Source organism: Carcharhinus amblyrhynchos, chromosome 35, assembly GCF_965287045.1.
Source record: "Carcharhinus amblyrhynchos chromosome 35, sCarAmb.v2.hapA, whole genome shotgun sequence".
Lineage (NCBI taxonomy): Eukaryota > Metazoa > Chordata > Chondrichthyes > Carcharhiniformes > Carcharhinidae > Carcharhinus > Carcharhinus amblyrhynchos.
The window spans coordinates 9942586-9967559 of NC_137358.1; positions in this window are offsets into that span (position 1 = coordinate 9942586).

Below are 24974 nucleotides of genomic sequence, written 5' to 3' on the forward strand. Positions count from 1 at the left end.
AAATGGATATGGTATGATAATAATGTTTTTTCTCTTTTCATTCACAGGTTTTAAGTCAGTCCGCCTTGTTGTCCAATGAGGGGCGCACACGCGATGGGTCGTACTTGGGCTGCTCTTGATTGTTCGAGATTGGCCTAGTGCTTCATGTCGTTAGTGTGTGCCTAAACTGGACCAGATACTGGGCAAGACGACAGCTCAGTGACTATCACTGTTTGCTGTGCAGACACATGGATTTGGGCCGGTGTCTGTGGGAGTTTGCGCATTCTCCCCGTGCTTGCATGGGTTTTCTCCAGGAGCTCCGGTTTCCTCCCACACCCCAAAGATGTGCCATTAGGCTGATTGGCAGTAATAAATTGTCCCTAAATTAGTTTCCCTCAATGTGGATGGCCATAAAACATTAGATAAGGGTCATGGGTGGAGGAGGGAACTGGTAGTGTTAAAATGGCGGCGCGGGCTCGTTGGGCCGAAGGGCCTGTTTCCCAGGCTGTTTTTGTTCTTTGTTCTTTGTTCTTTGAATAAAGATGTGCAGGTTAGGTGGATTGGCCATGCTAAATTGCCCCTTAGTGTCCAAAGATGTGCAGGTTAGGTGGATTGGCCATGCTAAATTGTCCCTTAGTGTCCAAAGATGTGTAGGTTAGGTGGATTGGCCATGCTAAATTGCCCCTTAGTGTCCAAAGATGTGCAGGTTAGGTGGATTGGCCATGCTAAATTTCCCCATAGTGTCCAAAGATGTGCAGGTTAGGTGGATTGGCCATGCTAAATTGTCCCTTAGTGTCCAAAGATGTGTAGGTTAGGTGGATTGGCCATGCTAAATTGCCCCTTAGTGTCCAAAGATGTGCAGGTTAGGTGGACTGGCCATGCTAAATTGCCCCTTAGTGTCCAAAGATGTGCAGGTTAGGTGGATTGGCCATGCTAAACTCTCCCTCAGTGTACCCAAACAGGTGCCAGAGTGTGGCGATTAGGGGATTTTCACCGTAACTACATTGCATCTTTAATGTAAACTTACTCGTGACACTAATAAAAATAAACTTAATAAACTTTTATCAAGCAGGCTGCTTTGTGTAAATCTTAGCTTTTTCAAATGGATCCTTTTGCAGAACTGTACACCAGAATAGCGATATAATTTGCGAAATCTATTCTGTCGAAAGAGTTATAGGAAATTGTGCAAAGTACATATTCCTTCCGCCCAGGACCAAATTGGGAGCGAACCATTTGTCTTACATTAACAAAAGATCTGAAATACAGAAATTAATCCCACAGAAGGTTTAAATCAGGAAATAAGTTTGATGCAGAGGAATGTATAGTGTGGGTCAGTATTATTATTTCCTCATTTTATGTTTTTTTCTCTCCTTCTGGGTTCTGGGGCAGCACGGTGGCACAGTGGTTAGTATTGCTGTCCCATGGTGCCAGGGACCTGGGTTCGATTCCCGGCTTGGGTCACTGTCTGTGTGAAATTTGCACGTTCTCCCCGTATCTGAGTGGGTTTCCTCCGGGTGCTCCGGTTTCCTCCCACAGTCCGAAAGACGTGCTGGTTGGGTAAAAGTTTATTTATTAGTCACAAGTAGGCTTGCATTACCGCTGCAATGAAGTTACTGTGGAAATCTCCTGGTCGCCGTACTCCGGTGCCTGTTCGGGTACAGTGAGGGAGAATTTAGCATGGCCAATGCACCCTAACCAGCACGTCTTTGGGAAGAAACTGGAGCACCCAGAGGGAACCCACACAGACATGGGAAGAATGTGCAGATTCCGCACAGACTGTGACGCGAGCCGGGAATCGAACCTGGGTCCCTGGCGCTGTGAGAGGGCAGTGTTAACCACTGTGCCACTGTGCTGCGATGGCAGCACGGTGGCAAAGGAAACATGTAAGAGATGCTCGGGCTACTGAATCATTTGATTTTGATTTGGTTTGATTTATTATTGTCACATGTATTAGTATACAGTATTGTTTCTTGCGCGCTACACAGACAAAGCATACCGTTCATCCAGAAGGAAAGGAGAGAGTGCGGAATGTCAGAGTGTTACAGTCTTAGTTAGGGTGTGGACAAAGATGAGCTTAATATAATATCCTGAGAAAGTAAAGGTGTTGGTGGGCTTTCTTAACTACAGCTGGTCATAACTTTTGTTTGAGAGAAGAAGGTTAAGAGTTGACCTAATTGAGGCATGCAAAATGATCAGAGGGTTAGGTAGGGTGGACAGTGAGAGCCTTTTTCCTCGGATGGTGATGGCTAACACGAGGGGACATAGCTTTAAATTGAGGGGTGATAATTATAGGACGGATGTCAGACGTAGGTTCTTTACTCAGAGGGTAGTAAGGGCGTGGAATGCCCTGCCTGCAGCAGTTGTGGACTTGCCAACTTTAAGGGCGTTCAAATGGTCAGTGGATAGGCATATGGATAACATTGGAATAGTTTAGGTTAGAGGGTCATTAGATTGGTTCCACTAGTCAGCGCAACATTGAGGGCCGAAGGGCCTGTACTGCGCTGTAATGTGCTGTGCTCTATAGCTAGAGTTAGAGAAAGACCAATTTACTGCGAGGTAGGTCCATTCAAAGGTCTGATGGCAGTAGAGAAGAAGCTGTTCTTGAGTTGGTTGGTACATGATCCCAGACTTTTGTATCTTTTCCAACGGAAGAAGGTGGAAGAGAGAATGCCTGGGGTACTTTGACACTGGCTGCTTTTGCAAGGCAGCAGGAAATGTAGACAGAGTCAATGGATGGGAGGCTGGTTTGAGTGATGGATTGGGCTATGTTCACGAACATTTGTAGTTTCTTGTAAAGAAACTCTTGTTGCTCTTAGTCCTTGGCCATCGGAATCCACAAGAGGAACCAAAGGTCAATTTATCGTGCGTGCGGGATAGCGGACGATGGTCGGTGTCCCTTTAAGGGAGGGTGGGGTGAGGGGGAGTGGGTGTGGGGGGTGGGGGTGTGGAATGAGGCCTGCTAACAGCTGTGCCTCGAAAGGTCATCTAGGCGACCTGCGGGTTGAGTGAGTCTGCTGAATATGAAATTGTTTGCGATCATGCCCTCGTAACCCAGCACTAATTATAACCTGCAGGAGTTACGCAAGGTAAGAGGAGTCGGGATTGTTACCCGACAAGGCCTCTGTCTGCTCTTGGCCGCTCCCCCTTTGCCCTCCTGGCCTTTGAACCCTGCTCACACCCCCCCGTGGCTGGAAGAATTTTATCTCCTCTTACAGATCAACCCGATAGCCGTGTTCTCCCCTCGCCACTCAGCAGGCATTTAGGAAGGTGTGGGGGAGGGGGCAGAGAACCGGCCGGATACGAGCCTGTCCTTGAGTAACGGATGTCTTCTCCCGCTTTCGGATCAACTCCAGGATTGGCCCCAGAATTTCCAGGAATTGTAGAACAATCTCCAGGATAGAGGAGAAAAAAACATCATTGGAAATCAAAAACTGATTCATAAAACCATAGAATCCCTACAGTGCAGAAGGAGGCCATTTGGCCTATTGAGTCTGCACCAACCACAATCCCATCCAGGCCCTAATCCCACATATTTAGCCTGCTAATCCACCAGATGTTTCCTCAGAAGGAACTCTTCAAAATGCAACCAATGAAAATACAACAAAACTTACTCCAACTTATAAATCAAAGAAAGGGTTTAATAAAAAGACATCATTACTCCAAACCTGGGGCCTTGCCCTGGGCTCCCCACTGTTCTACATAGTTCCTTAATTTGTATTGAATCAGCTATTCAGCTGACTATTACATCACTCTGTAATTGGTTCCGTGATTTACTGGGTCAGCTGACCCTTACATCTTGTTCCCTTTTGTCGCATCACATCCATTACAAAGTTGTCGATGGTTACACTCTAACATGGCCAAATCGCTCTAACTCGCACACCTTTGGACAATAAGGGGTAATTTAGCATGGCCAAGCCACCTAACCTACACATCTTTGGACAATAAGGGGCAATTTGCATGGCTAATCCATCAAACCTACACATCTTTGGACAGTGGGAGGAAATTGGAGCATCCGGAGGAAACCCACGCAGACACGAGGAGAACGTGCAGACTCCACACAGAAAGAGTGACCCAAGCCGGGAATTGAACCTGGGCCCCTGGCACTGTGAGGCAGCAGTGCTAAACCACTGTGTCACCGTGTCACTCTTTGAGCATTTCTCATCACCAGATATAAAAATATTGATAATGGGAGGGAAGGCTGTTTTTGTTATTCATTCATGGGGCATGGGCATCGCTGATTGGGCCAGTATTTATTGCCCATCCCTAATTGCCCATGGATGGCAGCTGAGAGTCAACCACATTGCTGTGACTCTGGAGTCACATGTAGGCCAGACCCAGGTAAGGACAGCAGATTTCCTTCCATAAAGCACATTAGATGGGTTTTTCCGACAATCGGTTTCATGGTCATCAGTAGATCCTTAATTCCAGAGATTTTTTTTACATGGAATTCAAATTCCAGTATCTGCTGTGATGAGGTCACATACCAACCAACTCAAGAATAGCTTCTTCCCTGCTGCCATCTGACTTCTGAATGGACCTACCTTATATTAAGTTGATCTTTCCCCATACCCGAGCTATGACTGTAACCCTACATTTTGCACCCTCTCCTTTCCTTCTCTATGAACAGTATGCTTTGTCTGTGTAGCGTGCAAGAAACAATACTTTTCACTGTCTACTAATACATGTGGCAATAATAACTCAAGACAAAGCAACAATGACTCTGAAGCAGGGAACTCTTGTGACGCAGTGGGTTAGCATACCTCTCTCTGAGCCAGAAGTCCTGGCTTCAAGTCCCACCCCTAGAGCTGAGGATCAAAGAAGGTGCGTTCACAACGCAGCCAAGCATATCTAATATCAAACTGCACGTTCCTCCAACACATGCCTTGGCAAGCAGTTAGAATCATCGAACCATCGAATCCCAACAGTGCAGAATGAGGTCCATTCAACCCATTGAGTCTGCACAGACTCTCCAGAAAAGCATCTCACCCAGGCAACGCCCAACCTATGTCTGTAACCCTATGCTAAATTGCCCCTTAGTGTCCAAAGTTGTGTACATTAAGTTGATTGGCCATGTTAAATTGTCCTTTAGTGTCCAGAGTTATGTGGGTTAGATGGATTGGCCATGCTAAATTATCCCTTAGTGTTCAAAAATGTGCAAGTTAGGTGGATTGGCCATGCTAAATTGCCTCTTAGTGTCCAAAGATGTGCAGGTTAGGTGGATTGGCCATGCTAAATTGCCCCTTAGTGTTCAAAGATGTGCAGATTAGTTCGATTTGCCATGGAAAAGTGTGCGAGGTTACAGGGATTGGGCAGGTGTGTGGGAGTAGGTAAGATGTTCTTTCAGAGAGTCAATGCAGGCCCGATGGGCTGAATGGCCTCCTTCCGCACTTGAGAGGATTCTATGATTCTCAGATTTCATGAACGGATAATCTCGCCATTATTTAATTGCAAGTTGGCCATTTGTAAATAAGTTACCAGGCTTCCTCTGTGACAACGGTGACATTGCAGAAGTTCTTCATTGGTGCTGAGGTGCTTTGAGACGTGTTGAGATCACGAGGGCCCTGTAAGAAAACACAGGTTACTGTCTCGGTAATGATGCAGTTTCAGAGAGACTTCACCCCTGAACAATGAAGGATTTATTTACCAGGATTGACAGGGGCAGCGGCATGGTCTGTGGATAATTCTGGAATGCCTCTTGCCGAGGAGACCCCCTCCCCAGGGGGTGATTCCCCACTTCTGAGTCCCAATTGATTGCCCACGCTCGACGACCTTTGCACTGCTGAGTTCCCCTTAAAGGGACACTCACCACCGGTTTAGTTAACCAGCCAATGTATCACGGGTAGAATGTTGGCCTGGACACCGAGGAAGCTCACTGGTCATCTCTCGGCCAGCATTGCGGTGGCATCTTTGGCATCCAGCTAGCCTGCCGAGAGAGGCCTCACTTTCAATTGCTGGAGGGGGCCTCAGACGCTGCGGCACTCCCTCAGCACTGCAGCGGGGTGCCTGCCCCGGCCTTCTCCTCAGGTCTTTTGAGTGGGACTGGAACCAACTCCACACCCAACCAACAACAAGATCCCTTTCTCTCAATTAACCCAGTGTTGAAAGAGCAGCAGAATCCCAACAAATGATTTTCTGGGAAAACCCATTGGCTCTGTGAGGATGTGAAACAATTAATGGGCCGGACTGTAAAACAAACCCTTCACCGTGTAGCCACAACACAACCAAACACATCGCGACTTTGTTTGTAGATGGACGAATGAGCTTGATAGCACCAAAAAGTTGCATTTACATAGCGCCTTTAAAGTAGCACAACACCCCCAAGAGACAGTGGATGGTTGGCAGGGAAGGCATTGCTGCCAACGCATTACCAGCCACTTAATGCCCCGTAGACTGTTATACTGACCCGAGGCGGGACTTCCACCTCTCACCTGGGATGGGGCCCCGCCCCAGAGAGCTGCTGGACAATCTGATTGGCCGACACTTCTATAGACCCAACAGCACCACTGGGGGCAGTGGCCAATGATGGGACTACAGGCAGTGGACAGACTCTGAACTGAGGAACCCAGGACAGGAGTCGATTCAAGCCAGGGAGGCTGGGGGGATGGAGAGATGATGTGGGTATGCCGGCGTTGGACTGGCGTAAACACAGTAAAAAGTCTGACAACACCAGGTTTTAGTCCAACCTATTTATTTGATAATATACTCACAAGCTTTCGACGGACACCCTCTTCGTCAGGTGAATGGAGAGTTCTGGCCTCAGACAGAGCATATAAAGCACAGACAGTTTAGAGATTACTGATTAGAATGCGAATCCTTACACCTAACCTGCTGTTCAAGACCTGAAGTGGCTGATAATGTGAGTGGAAGGAGCACTGATCACAGTTTAAAGAGATGTGTATTGTCTCCAGACAGTACAGTAAGTGAGGTTTTGCAAACCCAGGCAAGTCACGGGGGTTACAGATAGTGCGACATGAACCCAAGATCCCTGTTGAGACCGTCCTCATGTGTGCGGAACTTGGCTATCAGTCTCTGTTCAGCGACTCTGAGAGATGCAGGGATTGTGTGTATGTGTGTGTGTGTGTATGTGTGTGTGTGTGTGTGTATGTGTGAGTGTGTGTATGAGTATGTGTGAGTGTGTGTGTGTGTGTATGTATGAGTATGTGTGAGTGTGTGTGTTTGTGTCTGAGTGTGTGAGACTATGTGTGTGTGTGTGTGTGTGTATGTGTGAGTGTGTGTGAGTCTGTGAGCGAGTGTATGAGAGAGAGTGTGTTGTGATTGTGTGAGTGTGTGTGAGTGAGTGTGTGAGTGAGTGTGTGAGTGTGTGTGTGTGGGGGTGTGTGTGTGGGTGTGTGTGGGGGTGAGTGTGTGGGTGTGTGTGTGTGGGGGTGAGTGTGTGTGTGTCTGTGTGTGGGTGTGTGTGTGGGTGAGTGTGTGGGTGTGTGTGTGGGGGGGGGTGAGTGTGTGGGTGAGTGTGTGGGTGTGTGTGTGGGTGAGTGTGTGGGTGTGTGTGTGTGGGGGTGTGTGTGTGTGTGTGGGGGTGAGTGTGTGGGTGTGTGTGTGGGGGTGAGTGTGTGTGTGTGTGGGTGTGTGTGTGGGTGAGTGTGTAGGTGTGGGTGTGTGGGTGAGTGTGTGGGTGTGTGTGTGTGTGTGTGTGAGGGGGGGTGAGTGTGTGGGTGTGTGTGTGGGTGTGTGTGTGTGTGTGGGTGTGGGTGTGTGTGGGTGTGTGTGTGTGGGTGTGTGTGGGTGTGAGATGAGGGTGGGAAGGTCATCTCGGAAAGATCGAAGGAGAAGAGGAAACCCCGGGCAGTGAGTGAGGTGCACTCGCCTCTCCCTCTGGGGAAGGAGGCTGCGGAGTAGTGGTACTGCTACAGGACTAGAAACCCAGAGACACAGGGGGATATTCTGGGGACCCGGGTTTGAATCCTGCCCCGGCAATAAAAATAAACCTGGAAGTAAGAAGCTACTGACGACCCATTGTAGATTATTGGAAAAGTCCATCTGGTTCCCTTTAGGGAAGGAAATCTGCTGCCCTCACCCAGTCTGGCCTATTGTTCACTCTGAAATGATTCTGGTGGCACAGTGGTTAGCGCTGCTGCCTCACAGCACCAGGGACCTGGGTTCGATTCCCGGCTCGGGTCACTGTCTGTGTGGAATTTGCACCTTCTCCCCATGTCTGCGTGGGTTTCCTCCGGGTGCTCCGGTTTCCTCCCACAGTCCAAAGATGTGCGGGTTAGGTTAATTGGCCATGCTAAAATTGCACCCTAGTGTCCTGAGATGTGTAGGGTAGGGGGATTTGAGGGTACATGTGTTGGGATACAGGGGTAAGGCCTGGATGGGATTGTGGTTGGTGCAGACTCGAAGGGCCAAATGGCCCCTTTCTGCATTGTTAGGGTTTCTATGATGCTATGAAAGAAAAGTAGGGCTGTCACCTTGTCAATCGCCATGCCAACCGAAGGCCTTCCTGTCGCCATTTGTAATTTACCAATCGTCTTTCACGGTTCTTCAGTCCATTTCCTCTCCGGAACCTTTAGATAGTTAACTAATGTTTCCTCATCCAATCAGTAAATGTTAACAGCACAGACAAGGTCTATTGGGCCTGTTGTGTGTGTGTTTGTACACTGCAACAGCAAAGCACCTACTCCCACTGCTCCGCCTTCTCCTCATCCTCCTTCGAATCTTTACCTATCAGACCACTATCCCACTCCATCATTTTAAACCTTCATGGGATGCAGACGTCACTGGCAAGGTTCAGTTTAAGGGACAATTGAGGATGGGCCACAGCAGGCCTTGCCAGTGACGCCCACAGCCCATGAAAGTACGGCACAGTGGCACAGTGGCACAGTGGTTAGCACTGCTGCCTCACAGCACCAGAGACCCGGGTTCGATTCCCGGTTCGGGGCACTGTCTGTGCGGAGACTGCACATTCTCCCCGCGTCTGCGTGGGTTTCCTCCGGGTGCTCCGGTTTCCTCCCACAGTCCGAAAGACGTGCGGTTTAGGGTGCATTGGCCGTGCTAAATTGTCCCTCAGTGTACCCGAACAGGCGTCGGATTTTCACAGTAACTTCATTGCGGTGTTAATGTAAATCTACTTGTGGCTAATAAGTAAACTTTACTTTTTATAATACTGGACCAGCCAGGATACCCTCCGTGAATGGATAAAAAAAAGATGCAGTGAAATGAGAAATGTTGAAGATTAAAAGTTTTTTTAATTAGAGTCACAAGTCGGTTTACATTAACACTGCAATGAAGTTACTGTGAAAACCCCTAGTTGCTACCCTCAGGCGCCTGTCCAGGTACTCTGAGGGAGGATTTAGCACGGCCAATTCACCCTAACCATTAGTTTAGAGAGCGCCAGGGGTATTAAACCGCCGGAACGGTCAAACGCTGTTGGGATTGATTCAGCTAAACAAATATTTTGATGCGAAATCCCTCACGGTTTGGCCACGGCCAAAGGCCAATCTCTCAACAAGAATAACACTCGGCCACATAAAGCTCTAAAACTGACACCAGCATTTGTTATGAAACCTGGCAGCCTCTCACAATGGCAAGTGGAACTCCACAGGAATGTTTGAATGAGAATGTAATGATGGCAACGCAGCAAGCCTGCTCGCCCCAGTGAAACCAAGCCCTGCCAAAGAAGACAGCACAATAAATTAGATTTACTGTAGTCACTTGAGACTTGGTGAGATGACAAGGATGGCGTTCAATGAATGCTGCGTCCAGCTGCCCCGAGCTCTGGAATTCGCCTCTCTTAAACCACTACGCCATTCACTGTCCTCCTGCCTCACGATGCTTCCTACAATCTTTGACCAACGTTTTGGACCCCTGTCCAAATATCCTCCCACGTGCGTCCACGTCAGAATTTTACTTTTGCTGATGAAGCTCGATGTGAAACACTGCGGGCAGAATCTTTCGCCACTTCCCGGCAGCTTGGCTCCCTGGGCTGTGCCCAATAATTCATCGCGTGCCCTTCCTGCCTGACACTAACCACCTCCCCCACCCCCGCTCCCCCCCCCAACCTGCCCATGCCCCGATTGAGGCTGTTCTCTGGACACTTATTGGCCGTTTCCTGCCCTTTTGTGGCCGTCTGCGGGGGCTTATTTTGGGCTACAAATGTCTGAGATCACGTGCCTAACCAGCACACCTTTCGGACTGTAGGAGGAAACCGGAGCACCCGGAGGAAACCCACGCAGACACGGGGAGAATGTGCAGGCTCTGCACAGACAGTGACCCAAGCCGGGAATCGAACCCTAGTTCTGTGAGGCTGCAATGCTAACCACTGTGCCCCCGTTTATTGCACCTATTCCCTAACTGCCCTTGAATGGAAAGGCTTGCCAGGCTGATTCAGAGGGCATTTGAGAGTCAACCACACTGTTGTGAAATTCTGATGGAGTTCTCTGGCCACGTGCTCCCCCCTCCGAGCTCAACGAACCTTTGAATAGTCCACCAAATTTTCTGTCTTGCTGTCTTGGTGGGGGATTGGTGGCACAGTAGTCAGCACTGCTGCCTCACAGCGCCAGGGACCTGGGTTCGATTCCCAGATAGTGTCACCGTCTGAGTGGAGTCTGCACATTCTCCCCGTGTCTGCGTGGGTTTCCTCCGGGTGCTCCGGTTTCTTCCCACAATCCGAAGACATACTGGTTAGGGTGCATTGGCCGTGGTAAATTCTCCCTCAGTTTACCCGAACGGAGTGTGGCGACTTGGGCCATGCTGCCCGACTCAAACTAAAACCCCCTACCCTTCCGGGGACAATATCCCTCTATTCCCATCCCGTTCACGCGCTACTCAAGACGTGCCTTAAAAGTCACTACCGTATCCGCTTTGACTACCTCCCCTGGCAACATGTTCCAGGCACCCACCACCCTCTGTGCAAAGAGTCTACCTTGCAAATCTCCTTTAAACCTTGTCCCTCGCACCTTAAACCTGTGCCCCCTAATAATTGACTCTTCCACCCTGGGAGAAAGCTTCTGACTATCCACTCTGTCCATGCCCCTCATAATCTTGTAGACTTCTATCAGGTCGCCCCTCAACCTCCGTCGCTCCAGTGAGAACAAACCAAGTTTCTCCAACCTCTCCTCATAGCTAATGCCCTCCATACCAGGCAACATCCTGGCAAATCTTTTCTGGACCCTCTCCAAAGCCTCCACATCTCGGTCATTAGAATCTGCTTTGATTTGCTGTCTCCTGTATTAGAGGCATTGCTAAACTCCCTAAACATTCCCTCCTCCATGCCAAAGACATTTCTGAGCGATAATCTCTGAAGTGTCAGTTGCCCCCAACCCCCCTGCCAACCCCCCCCCTCGAGTATCGTTGTTGATCCAGGCAGCGAACATCTGGATGCTGTTTAACAAAGGGCCAAGCACACGAATGTTCCTGCCCAACACGCGTGTAAACACCCACTGACAAAAGATCAGAAATATTGTCACAGTGAGCAGGGATGCAGTGCTCTCTGCGTCTGTTGCTTGCTATCCCAGCACTTCCTCACCTGCACAACATAACATCACCCCAGTGCCTACAAGGTGATCATTTCTATCTGTCACTGTTGACTGAGCTGTGAAGGCTCACAGAGATTAGGATGTCAGCTTTATAAAACTCTGGTTAGATCGCAAGAACCTGCAAAGGGTTGTGAACACAGCCCAGTCCATGTCAGCTACGACTCTCACCAACTTTTACAGATGCACCATAGAAAGTATCCTTCCCGGATATATTGCAGCTCGGTATGGGCTCCTGCTCTGACCAAGACCGCAAAAAACTACAAAGGGTTGTGACCAAAGCCCAGTCCCATCAGGCAAACCAGCCTCCCATTCATTGACTCTGTCTACACTTCCCGCTGCCTCGGGAAAGCAGGACCCCATCGCACCCCGGACATTCTCTCTTCCACCTTCTTCCGTCGGGACAAAGATACAAAAGTCTAAGGTTATGTACCAACCAACTCAAGAACAGCTTCTTCCCTGCTGCCGTCAGACTTATGAATTGACCCATCTCGCACTAAGTTGATCTTTTTCTACACCCGAGCTGTGACTGAAACACTACATTCTGCATCCTCTCCTTTCCTTCTCCATGTCTCTATAGTGCGCGGGAAACTATACTTTTCACTGTATACTAATACATGTGACAATAAAAATCAAATCAAAAAATGCCTGTAACACTACATTCTGCACCCTCTCCTTTCCTTCCCCCTGTGCACTCTATGAACAGTATGCTTTGTCTGTATAGCACACAAGAAATAATACTTTTCACTGTATCCCAATACATCTGACAATAATAAATCAAATCAAATCAAATGCTAGCTATGACTGTAACGCTACATTCTGCACTCTCTCTTTTCCTTATCTATGAACGGTATGCTTGCCTGTACAGCGCAATAGAAACTATACTTTTCACTGTATACTAATACGTGACAATAAAAATCAAATCAAAAAATGTCTGTAACACTACATTCTGCACCCTCTTCTTTCCTTCCCCCTGTGTACTCTATGAACGGTATGCTTTGTCTGTATAGCACGAAAGAAACAATACTTTTCGTTGCATCCCAACACATGACAATAATAAAGCAAATCAAATGCTAGCTATGACTGTAACACTACATTCCGCACTCTCTCTTTTCCTTCTCTATGAACGGTATGCTTTGCCTGTAAAGCGCAAAAGAAACAATACTTTTCACTGTATACTAATACATGTGACAATAATAAATCAAACCAATGGTAGAGCAATGAAAATTGGGATGCACAAGTGGGTTGGAGAAGGGTGGAGAGGTCGGGGCTGGAGGGGACCATAGAGGGAGGGAGGGAACGAGGGTGTCGAGGGGATTGGAAACCCGCTGTCCGAGGCACTTTTCTCTCACCAGCGGGCAACACCGTACATTACAATATCAGCGTGTCGAAATTTAATTCCCGTTACCCACAAAGACGTCTGTAAAATTCAACTCGTCGGTCCCCAGTAAGCGATACGGTTGGTGTTTAGTGGGAGCTGCTGCCTACACGGCTCACTCAGCAAGATTTTATAGAGTGAGGCAAACCATCCGGCTATTTATGTCAGCAAGTCCACAGCTGCCCTTTCTCCCAGCTTGGGTCAGTGTGCAGAGGCCAAGGAGGCTGTGGGCAGTGAGAGAGAGTGAGGGCCGGTGGGGTGGGGGCGGGAGGAGGGGGGGGTGGATTATCCTCCCCTGCGGTTTCATCAGAGGCATGGGTGATCAAACCTCACACGGCAGGGTTAAAGGTCGAGAGGTCGACATTGGAAATTTACCCCCCTCTCGCACGGGCCAGGCCATCTCCCTCAACGCGGAGGGTCGGAGTGGGATCCCAGAGGATGCCACTCCGACCCTCCATGGAACCTGGGCCTCCGCGGCCTCAAGGGCCCAGGAACAGGCCCTTTGGCCCACTATGCTGTGCCAGACATGACACCAAATTAAACTAACCCCTCCTGCCTGCCCTTGGTCCATACCCCTCGCAGATTTATTTAAAGTTTATTTATTAGTGTCACAAGTAGGCTTACATTAACACTGCAATGAAGTTACTGTGAAAATCCCCCAGTTGCCACACTCCGGCCCCTGTTCGGGCACACTGAGGGAGAATTTAGTACGGCCGATGCACCCGAACCAGCACATTTATCGGACCCTGGGAGGAAACCGGAGCACCCGGAGGAGGCCCACGCAGACACGGGGAGAATGTGCAGACTCCGCACAGACAGTGACCCGAGCCAGGGATCGAAGCCAGGTCCCTGGCTTTCGTATCTTTGTCCCGATGGAAGAAGGTGGAAGAGAGAACGTCAGGGGTGCGTGGGGTCCTGCTTTTCCGAGGCAGCTGGAAGTGTAGACAGAGTCAATGAATGGGAGGCTGGTTTGCGTGATGTACTGGGCTTTGGTCACAACCCTTTGTAGTTTCTTGCAGTCTTGGGCAGAGCAGGAGCCCATACCAAGCTGTGATACATCTGGAAAGGATGCTTCCTATGGTGCATCTGTAAAAGTTGGTGAGAGTCGTAGCGGTGAGGCAGCAGTGCTAACCACTGTGCCACCGTCCTGCTTAGTTTGAGAGGAGACGGTGTTCAAAATCACGATAGGGTCTGGTGCAGAGTGGATAGGACCGAGCTGTTCCTGTGGGCAGAGGGAACAAGAACCAGGAAGCGGGGAGGAGGGACACTGATTTAAAATGACTGCCAAAGAAGCAACAGTGACACGAGTGGAAACCGTTTTAGTGCAGCGAGTGGTTCGGGTCTGAAACATGTTCCCTGAGATTGTCATGATGTGGAGATGCCGGCGTTGGACTGGGGTAAACACAGTAAGAAGTCTCACAACACCAGGTTAAAATCCAACAGGTTTATTTGGTAGCAAAAGCCACTGGCTTTCGGAGCGCTGCTCCTTCATCAGGTGAGTGGGAGTTCTATTCACAAACAGGGTATACAAAGACACAAACTCAATTTACAAAATAATGGTTGGAATGCGAGTCTTTACAGGTAATCAACTCTCAAAGGTGCAGACAATGTGAGTGGAGAGAGCATTAAGCACAGATTAAAGAGATGTGTATTGTCTCCAGACAGGTCAGTTAGTGAGATTTTGCAAGCCCAGGCAAGTTGTGGGTGTCAAAATCTCACTAACTGCCCTGTCTGGAGACAATACACATCTCTTTAACCTGTGCTTAATGCTCTCTCCACTCACATTGTCTGTATCTTTAAGACTTGATTACCTGTAAAGACTCGCATTCCAACCATTATTTTGTAAATTGAGTTTGTGTCTTTATATACCCTGTTTGTGAATAGAACTCCCACTCACCTGACGAAGGAACAGCGCTCCAAAAGCCAGTGGCTTTTACTACCAAGTAAACCTGTTGGACTTTAACCTGGTGTTGTGAGACTTCTTACCCTGAGATTGTGGCAGAAACAAAGCTCAGTCAAGGCATTCAGAGGGGAGGCGGCAGCGACAGAGTTGTACTGTCACTGGGCTCAAAACCCAGAGACCCGGGTGGGGATCTGGGATTGAATCCTACCATGGCAACTAGTAAATTCAGTAGAAATCTGGAATTATAAATCAATCAATTGTCATAAAATCCAAACGGTTCTCTAAGGGAGGAAATCCACTGTCTTTACCCGATCTGGCCTACCTGTGACTACAGATCCACAGCAATCCCTAGCTGAGGAAGGATGTCCTTGCTATAGAAGAAATATAGCCAAGATTTACCATGCTGATAGTTCAGCGTGATTTGGACAGGCTGAGTGTGTGGGCATCTGCATGGCAGCTGCCGTATAATGTGCCGTTTAATAGCAATAATAGGAAGACAGATTCTTACTTGAATGAGTGTAAATTGAGAAAGATGGATACTCAATGAGACCTTGGAGGCCTCACGCATCTGAAAGTAAACACATAGGAACAGCAGGCAGGAAAGGAGGCAAATGGTATGTTGGCCTTCATAGCAAGAGGATTTGAGTACAGGGATAGGGATATTTTGCTGCAATTATATAGGGCATTGATGAGGCCACACCTGGAGTATTCTGTGCAGTTTTGGTGTCCTTATCTGAGGAAGGATGTCCTTAATATAGAGGGAGCACAGTGAAGGTTTACCAGGCCGATTCCTAAGATGTCAGGTCTGTCCCAGGAGGAGAGACTAAGTCAGTTAGGATTTTATTCACTGGAGTTTAGAGGTGCAAGAGGGGATCTCATAGAAACTTATAAAATTCTAACAGGGTTAGAGAGGGGAGATTCAGAAAGAATGTTCCCTGTAATGGGGGGAGTCCAGAAGTAGGGATCACAATTTGTGGATAAGGGGTAAACCTTTTAGGACTGAGGTGAGGAGAAGTTTCTTCACCCAGAGGGTGGTGAATGTGTGGAATTCACTCCCACACAAAGTAGCTGAGGTCAAAATGTTGGGTGGGGTTTCCGGCTGCGCTCGCCCGAAATCAGAAATTGAGTATAGCTCTTGGGACTAAAGGGATCAAGGGGATTGGAGGGAAGGGGGTTCAGGGTATTGAGTGGGGTTTCAATCCAGGCTATTAATCCAGAAACTCAGCTAATGTTCCGGGTTCGAATCCCACCATGGCAGATGGTGGAATTTGAATTCAATAGAAATATCTGGAATTAAGGATTGACTGATGACCATGAAACCATTGTCAAAAAAACCCATCTGGTTCACTACGATCCTTTAGGGAAGGAAATCTGCCGTCCTTACCCAGTCTGGCCTACATGTGACTCCAGAGCCACAGCAATGTGGTTGACTCTCAGCTGCCCTCTGAAATGATCCGAACAATGCCCTCTGGAACAAGCTAAGCCCATATTCCATGAAGGAATTTAGAGAAAAGTAGGGCTGTCACCCTGTCGATCGTCATGCCAACCAGAGACCATCCTGACACAGTTTGTAATTCACTGATACACCAGGGGAACACAGTGGCACAGTGGTTAGCACTGTTGCCTCATAGCGCCAGGGATCCCGGTTCGATTCCGGATTCGGGTCACTGTCTGTGCGGAGTTTGCCCGTTCTCCCCGTGTCTGTGTGGGTTTCCTCACATAGCCCAAACATTAGATGGATTGGCCATGCTAAATTGCCCCTAAATGTCAGGAGGACTAGCTAAGGGTAAATGCATGGGGTTATGGGGGCTAGGGCCTGGGTGGGATTGTGCTCAGTGCAGACTCGATGGGCTGAATGACCTCCGTCTGCACTGTAGGGTTCTATTCTTTGATCAGCCATGATCAAAATGGATGGAGGAGCCTGGTGGGCAGCACCAAGGTGCCAGGTGGGCACTGCCAGGCTGGCAGTCCCCCAAGGGCACTGCCCAGTCCCACCCTGACCATCTGGGGGGCTTCAGTGTTCTTCGATTCCCCTGACACGACCATCAGACCAGGTTTCTGCTGTTGGAGACCAACTCTCGGCAGTGTGACTGGCCAGTGACGTGTAAAGGCGTTAACATTGAAATTTGCGCCTGATTTGCCCATTTTGCCAGAGGATCAGAGCCAGTACGATCGGGGGGAGGCGGGGAACCGGGCACGTTTCTGATTTCTCGCCTCTCACCCACCCGTACCACCTCACCTCGCTGGAACAACGAGCAGGGCGAGGTTGTAAGATCGCACCCATAGTCCGTGGATTACGAGTCCAGTTATACCACCATAATCGGCCCTAATCGCGGGGAGACCTAATTGAAACTTACAGAATACTGAGAGGCCTGGATAGAGTGGACACGGAGAGGAGGTTTCCACTAGTGGCAGAGACTAGAACTCAAGGGCACAGACTCAGAATGAAGAGACGCTCCTTTAAAACTGAAATGAGGAGGAATTTCTTCAGCCAGAGGGTGGTGAATCTGTGGAATTCATTGCCGTGGAGGAGGCAGGGTCACTGAGTGTACTGAAGACAGAGGTAGATAGGTTCTTCATCATTTGATTTGATTTGATTTATTATTGTCACATGTTTTAGTGTACAGTGAAAAGTATTGTTCCTTGCACACTATACAGACAGACATAGCATTCATAGAGAAAGAAAGGGGACAAACCATACCATTCATAGAGAAAGAAAGGAGACAAACCATACCATTCATAGAGAAAGAAAGGAGACAGTACAGAATGTAGTGTTACAGTCATAGTTAGGGTGTAGAGAAAGATCACCTTAATGCAAGGTGGATCCATTCAAAAGTCTGATGGCAGCAGGGAAGAAGCTGTTCTTGAGTCGGTTGGTACGTGACCTTAGACTTTTGTATCTTTTTCCCAACAGAAGAAGGTGGAAGAGAGAATGTCCGGGGTGCGTGGGGTCTTTGATTATGCTGGCTGCTTTCCCGAGGCAGCGGGAAGTATGGACAGAGTCAATGGATGGGAGGCTGGTTTGCTTAAGGGACTGGGTTCAGTCACAACCTTTTGTAGTTCCTTGCGATCTTGGGCAGAGCAGGAGCCCATACCAAGCTGTGATACAACCAGAAAGGATGCTTTCTATGGTGTATCTGTAAAAGTTGGTGAGAATTGTAGCTGACATGCCGGATTATGATCAATAAGGAAATCAAGGGTTATGGGGAGAAGGCAAGAGAATGGGGATAGAATCCTATCAGCCTTGATCGAATGACGGAGCAGACTCAATGGGCCGAATGGCCTAATTCTGCTCCTATATCTTATGGTCTTACCCCACTCACCCTGCCTGCCGGAGCTAACCCTTTCGCTCGGATGCCTGACTCAAAGTGCAGTAACACTGGTTTTCCTTTCACCAGATGTCACAGAGCTCACACAGGTTATAGGTCCACTCAGACCCCGCACCCAGATGGTTAAAATAGAAACCTGGATTTGGCATTTAACAGTTTGTTTTGATCGGATACGGAGGGTCGGCAAGGTCACGTCTGTGACACGTGAAGAGTGTTTGGAATGTATATGTTCCCGGATGTCAGTAAGTTGGGTAATCATGACACAGGTGACACATTCCCTGTAAAGACAAGGATGCCTAAAATTACAAATTTCCCCGGAGCTAAGTCGGATTCCAAGGAAATCCAACCTGTCAGCATGGATCTCGGGAATTCCCCCCTTGAACCTCTACATCCTCCTGCCTTTCCCGCCATGTCTTGCCCCCGTAGCACTTATCTCCCTGTCTGCCCGAGTTCTTCTCCTCGTTTCTCCCCTCCTTTGTTGCATTCTCACATCCACACCTGGAGTTACTGTGTACAGTTTTGGTCTCCTTACTTGAGAAAGGATATACTGGCACTGGAGGGGGTGCGGAGGAGATCCCCCAGGTTGATTCTGGAGTTGAGAGGGTTGGCTTATGAGGAGACAAATAGTAGACTGGGGCTATACTCATTGGAATTCAGAAGAATGAGGGGAGATCTTGTAGAAACATATAAGATTATGAAGGGAATAGATAAGATAGAAGCAGGGAAGTTGCTTCCACTGGCGGGTGAAACTAGGACTAGGGGGCATGACCTCAAAATAAGGGGAAGCAGATTTAGGACTGAGTTGAGGAGGAACTTCTTCACACAAAGGGTTGTGAATCTGTGGAATTCCCTGCCCAGTGAAGCAGTTGAGGCTACCTCATTGAATGTTTTTAAGGCAAGGATAGATAAATTTTTGGACAGTAAAGGAACTAAGGGTTATGGTGAGCGGGCGGGTAAGTGGAGCTGAGTCCATGAAAAGATCAACCATGATCTTATTGAATGGCGGGGCAGGCTCGAGGGGCCAGATGGCCTACTCCTACTCGTAGTTTAAAAGGCTTAAATCCTGTTAGAATTTTAATCTAAAATTCTTCAAAGGACTTTTAGATAAGCACAGGAATATGCAAGCAATGGAGGGATATGGACCAAGGGCGATGAATGGGTTAGTTTAATTTGGCCTCGTGTTCAGCACAACACTGTGGGCCGAAGGGCCTGTTTCTGTGCTGTACTGTTCTATATTCGGCATGTGCAGGGGCGAGGGGTGGAGGGATAAACTACAAAAATTAAAATAACACTCGAGCTACAGGCTGTAACACAATCGAATGTCTCCCACCAGATATTATGAAAATCAAGCTCATGAGGTTTACATAGTCACTGAATCCCTGAGATTGTGTTACAGGCTGCTATTGACTTCAGTCTCACAGTTATTTTACATAAAATGCAATAAGGTTACAGCTTACACACCAAAGTGAACTAACATGACAATTAGGGGGCCTCGTTTTGGATATTCTGGGCTCCTGTTAGTGGGCGCCAGCTGGGCAGAGCTTATTGCAGAACACTGAGCTCCGAGGCCCAACATCCAACTGATTAGAGATTAGTGGGCGGCACGGTGGTTAGCACTGCTGCCTCACAGCACCAGGGACCCAGGTTCGATCCCCGGCTTGGGGGACTGTCTGTGTGGAGTTTGCACGTTCTTCCCATGTCTGCATGAGTTTCCTTCCACATTCCAAAGATGTGCAGATTAGGTAAATTGGCCACGTTAAATTGCCCCTTAGTGTCCAAAGATGTATAGGTTAGGTGGATTGGCCATGCTAAATTGCCCCTTAGTGTCCAAAGATGTATAGGTTAGGTGGATTGGCCATGCTAAATTGCCCCTTAGTGTCCAAAGATGTATAGGTTAGGTGGATTGGCCATGCTAAATTGCCCCTTAGTGTCCAAAGATGTATAGGTTAGGTGGATTGGCCATGCTAAATTGCCCCTTAGTGTCCAAAGATGTGCAGGTTAGGTGGATTGGCCATGCTAAATTGCCCCTTAGTGTCCAAAGATGTGCAGGTTAGGTGGATTGGCCATGCTAAATTGCCCCTTAGTGTCCAAAGATGTGTGCGTTAGGTGGATTAGCCATGCTAAATTGCCCCTTAGTGTCCAAAGATGTGTGCGTTAGGTGGATTAGCCATGCTAAATTGCCTCTTAGCATCAGGGAGATTAGCTGGGTAAGAATGTGGGGTTATGTGGATAGAGCCTGTGTGGGATTGTTGCCAGTGTAGGCTCGATGGGCCAAATGGCCTCCTTCTGCACAGTAGAGATTGTGTGATTCTAGGAGCGGTGAAATGGGCTCACACCCTCGGGCATGGCGATCCAGGAACTGGGATGGGATGGAGACTGAGGCTATGCAGGCTGAAGGATTGGGTGTTGTAACACTGGGCAACCTGGGCTAGCGAGTGGGCCGCATGAGTGGCCCTCCTTCATCTCAATGGACCTCAAGATTGAGATCGGGCTTGTTCACTCACCATGACCCCATGAATAAGATTAAATATATTTAATACAGGCCGAATATTTCATAACCAGTGATAGAAAATGCTGAATTGTTTATATATTCATGGAACTGTCGTCAACTTCACACAGTAAAGATAAGAGAAATATGGACACAGAGGGAGCGCACGGCTCTCACACTCAATGTTATGAGCAAAAGAAGAGCTGATGGGCTAGTGGTGTTATCAGAGAACATAGAACAGTACAGCACAGTACAGGCCCTTTGGCCCTCGATGTTGTGCCGAGCTTTGTCCAAACCCAAGGTCAAGCTACCCCACTCCCTATCATTCTGGTGTGCTCCATGTGCCTATTCAATAACCGCTTGAAAGTTCCTAAAGTATCCAACTCCACAGCAGGCAGTCCATTCCACACCCCAACCACTCTCTGAGTAAGAAATTGCTAGACTATTAATCCAGGAACTCAGCTAAAGTTCTGGGGACCCCGGATTCAAATCCCGCAATGGTAGATGGTGCACTTAAAACATCTGGAATTCAGAATCTACTGATGGCCATGAAACAATTGTCAGAAAAACCCATCTGGTTCACTAACATCCTTTAGGGAAGGAAATCTGCCGTCCTTACCTGGTCTGGCCTACATGTGACTCCAGAGCCACAGCAATGTGGTTGACTCTCAACTGCCCTCTAAGGACAAGTAGGGATGGGCAATAAATGCTGGCCCAGCCAGTGGCGCCCATGTCCCACGAATAAGTTTCACTTGCCCTTGCTTTATGTGATGTGGAGATGCCAGCGTTGGATTGGGGTGAGCACAGTAAGAAGCCTCACAATGCCAGTTCCAACAGGTCTATTTGGAATCACGAGCTTGCTATAGGAAGGATGTTATTAAACTGGGAAGGGTGCAAAAAAAATTTACAAGGATGTTACCGAGATTTGAATTATAAGGAGAAGCTGGGACTCTTTTCCCCTGGATCGTAGGAGGATGAGGGACTGGCCTTATAGAAGTTCATAAAATCATGAGGGACAGAGATAGCAGAGGCCTTTTCCCCGGGGTAGGAGAGTCTAAAACGAGAGTATGGGTTTGAGATGAGAGGGGAAAGATTTAAAAGAGACCCGAGGGGTAACTTTTTCACACAGGAGGTGGTGCGCTTATGGAATGAGCTACCAGAGGAGATGGTAGAGGCGGGTACAATCAGTCAAGAGTCAACCACACTGGCATCGTGGGGGCTACAGTCTAATTATCGGGACCCTGCCCAGATCTAATCACCAATCAGCAATGTCAAAACTGAATCACTTAGACAGCGTTGATTCAGAAAAAAGTTTCCGATGGTGGGGGGAGTCCAGAATGAGGGATCATAGTTTGAGGATAAGGGGTAAATCTTTTAGAACTGAGATGAGGAGAGATTTCTTCACCCCGAGGGTGGTGAATGTGTGGAATTCACTACCACAAAAAGTAGTTGAGGACCAAATGTTTTAAGAAGAAATTAGATCTAGCTCTTGGGGCTAAAGGGATCAAGGGATGTGGGAGGGGAAGGGGGGATCAGGGTATTGAATTTGATGAATGTGCAGAATTCGCTACCACAGAAAATAGTTGAGGCCAAAACATTGTGTGATTTCAAGAAAAAAATTGGGGGAAAGGTGGCTGGCACAGTGGTTAGCACTGCTGCCTCACAGCGCCAGGCACCTGGGTTCGATTCCAGCCTCGGGTCACTGTCTGTGTGGAGTTTGCACGTTCTCCCCGTATCTGCGTGGGTTTCCTCCAGGTGCTCCGGTTTCCTCCCACAGTCCAAAGATGTGCAGGTTAGGTGGATTGGCCATGCTAAATTGACCCTAGTGTCAGGAGATTAGTAGGGTAAATATGTCGGGTTACAGGAATAGGGTCTGTGTGGGATTGTGGTCAATGCTGAACTCAATGGGCTGAATGGCCCCTTTCTGCACTGTAGGGATTCTATGATCAGGGTATTAAATTTGATGATCAGCCATGATTAAAATGAATGGCTCGAAGGGTTGAAAGACCAACTCCATTTTTTAATTCATTTGTGGGACACGGACATCGTTGGCTGGGCCAGCATTTATTGCCCATTCCTAGTTGCCTTTAGAGGGCAGTTGAGAGTCAACCACATTGCTGTGGCTCTGGAGTCACATGTAGACCAGACCGGGTAAGGACAGCAGATTTCCTTCCCTAAAGGACATAATATAAGAACATAAGAACTAGGAGCAGGAGTAGGCCATCTGGCCCCTCGAGCCAGCTCCACCATTCAATAGGATGACCTTTTTGTGGACTCAGCTTCACTTACCCGCCCACTCACCATAACCCTTAATTCCTTTACTGTTCAAAATTTATCTATCCTTGCCTTAAAAACATTCAATGAGGGAGCCTCAACTGCTTCACTGGGCATTAGTGAACTAGATGGGTTTTTCCAACAATGGTTTCATGGTCATCAGTAGATTCTTAATTCCAGATACTTTTTACTGAATTCAAATTCCACCATGGTGGGATTTGAACCCAGGTCCACTAGAACATTAGTTGAGTGTCTGGATTAATAGCCTGGTGATAATACCACTAGGCCATCACCTCTCCTATTGTCTGTTCTGTTCTATTCTATTTTCTATGATTCTATGCTTTTTTTATTAGATTAGATTTGATTTATTATTGTCATAAGTATTGGGATACAGTGAAAAATATTGTTTCTGTGCGCAAAACTGATAAAGCATACCGTTCATAGAGAAGGAAAGGAGAGGGTGCAGTATGTAGCGTTACAATTTTAGCTAGGGTGTAGAGCAAGATCAGCTTAATACGTGGTAGATCCATTCGAAAGTCTAATGGCCAAAGTTTCTTTCCAAAGTTAAAGTTTATTTATTAGTGTCACAAATTGGCTTACATTAACACTGCAATGAAGATCCCCTAGTGGCCACACTCTGGCACCTGTTCAGGTACACTGAGCGAGAATTCAACACGGCCAATGCACCTAACCAGCGCGTCTTTCGGACTGTGGGAGGAAACCGGAGCACTCGGAGGAAACCCACGCAGACATGGAGAGAATGTGCAGACTCCTCACAGTCAGTGACCCAAGCCGGGAATCGAACCCAAGTCGCTGGTGCTGAGAGGCAGCAGTGCTAACCACTGTGCCACCGTGGCACCCTTTTCACTATGTCTATCTCAATTTCTATTTATTTCCTGTATTTGGCTGGAGAATCGAGAACCGGAGGGCAGAGGTTGAGAGGGGAAAGAATTAAGGAGAATTTAAGGAGCAACAGTTTTACACAGAAGGTGGTATTTACGTGGAATGAGCTGCTGGAGGAAGTGGTTGAGGTAGGGACATTGACAACATTTAAAAGACATTTGAACAGATACATAGATAGGAAAGGTTTAGAGGGATATGGGCCAAATGCAGGCAAATGGGGTTAGCTTAGATGGGATTTTTTGGTCAGCATGGACCTGTCTCCGTGCCTTACATTCTATGATTCTATAATTCTATACTCCGGCTCACAGTTTTTAGAGATCCGATTCACAAGGGTGATTTCATCAGCAAACCTGTTAGTGCATTCCTGGTGGGGGAATGGTCAGAAGGGAGAAAATGAACCAGTGATGGTGGGGGGGGACAAAAGAGGTGCCTCCCCTACTGAGCCCCATTTTAAATCTTCATTCATACCCACGTGTAACGGCGGAGGGCCCATCTCCTGAATGATGGCAAGGCCAGCACTGCAGCACACCCTCGGTACTGCATCAAAAGCAGTGGGCACAAGTCCCACAATGGCAGCACAGACACCGGTGCCAGGGATATGATACCCTGTTACCACCAAGCTAGCTGTTGCCAGGATGATACGTACCAACTCTACGACAGCGTCAATGTGCTTTACAAATTACAATCTTATCCTGGTCCCTGCCTGCCGACACTATAGTTAAGAAAGCTCACCAATGCCGATACTTTCTCAGGAGACTAAGGAAATTTGTCATTTCTGCTATGACTCACCACCCTCTACACGTGCACCATAGAAAGTATCATTTTTGGATATATCACAGCTTGGTATGGCTCCTGCTCTGATCAAGGAACTACAAAGCATCGTGAATGAAACCCAATCCATCACTCAAACCAGCCTCCCATCCACTGACATCGTTTACACTTCCCACCGCTTTGGAAAAGCAGCCAGCATAGTCAAGGATCCCACACCCCGGACATTCTCTCGTCCACCTTCTTCCATCAGGAAAAAGATACAAAATTCTGAGGTCACGTACCAACCGACTCAAGAACAGCTTCTTCCCTGCTGCTGTCAGACTTTTGAATGGACCTACTTTGCATTACGTTGAGCTTTCTCTACACCCTAGCTATGGCTGTAACACTACATTCTGTGCTGTCTCCTTTCCTTCTCTATGAACAGTATGCTCTGTCTGTATAGCATGCAAGAAACAGT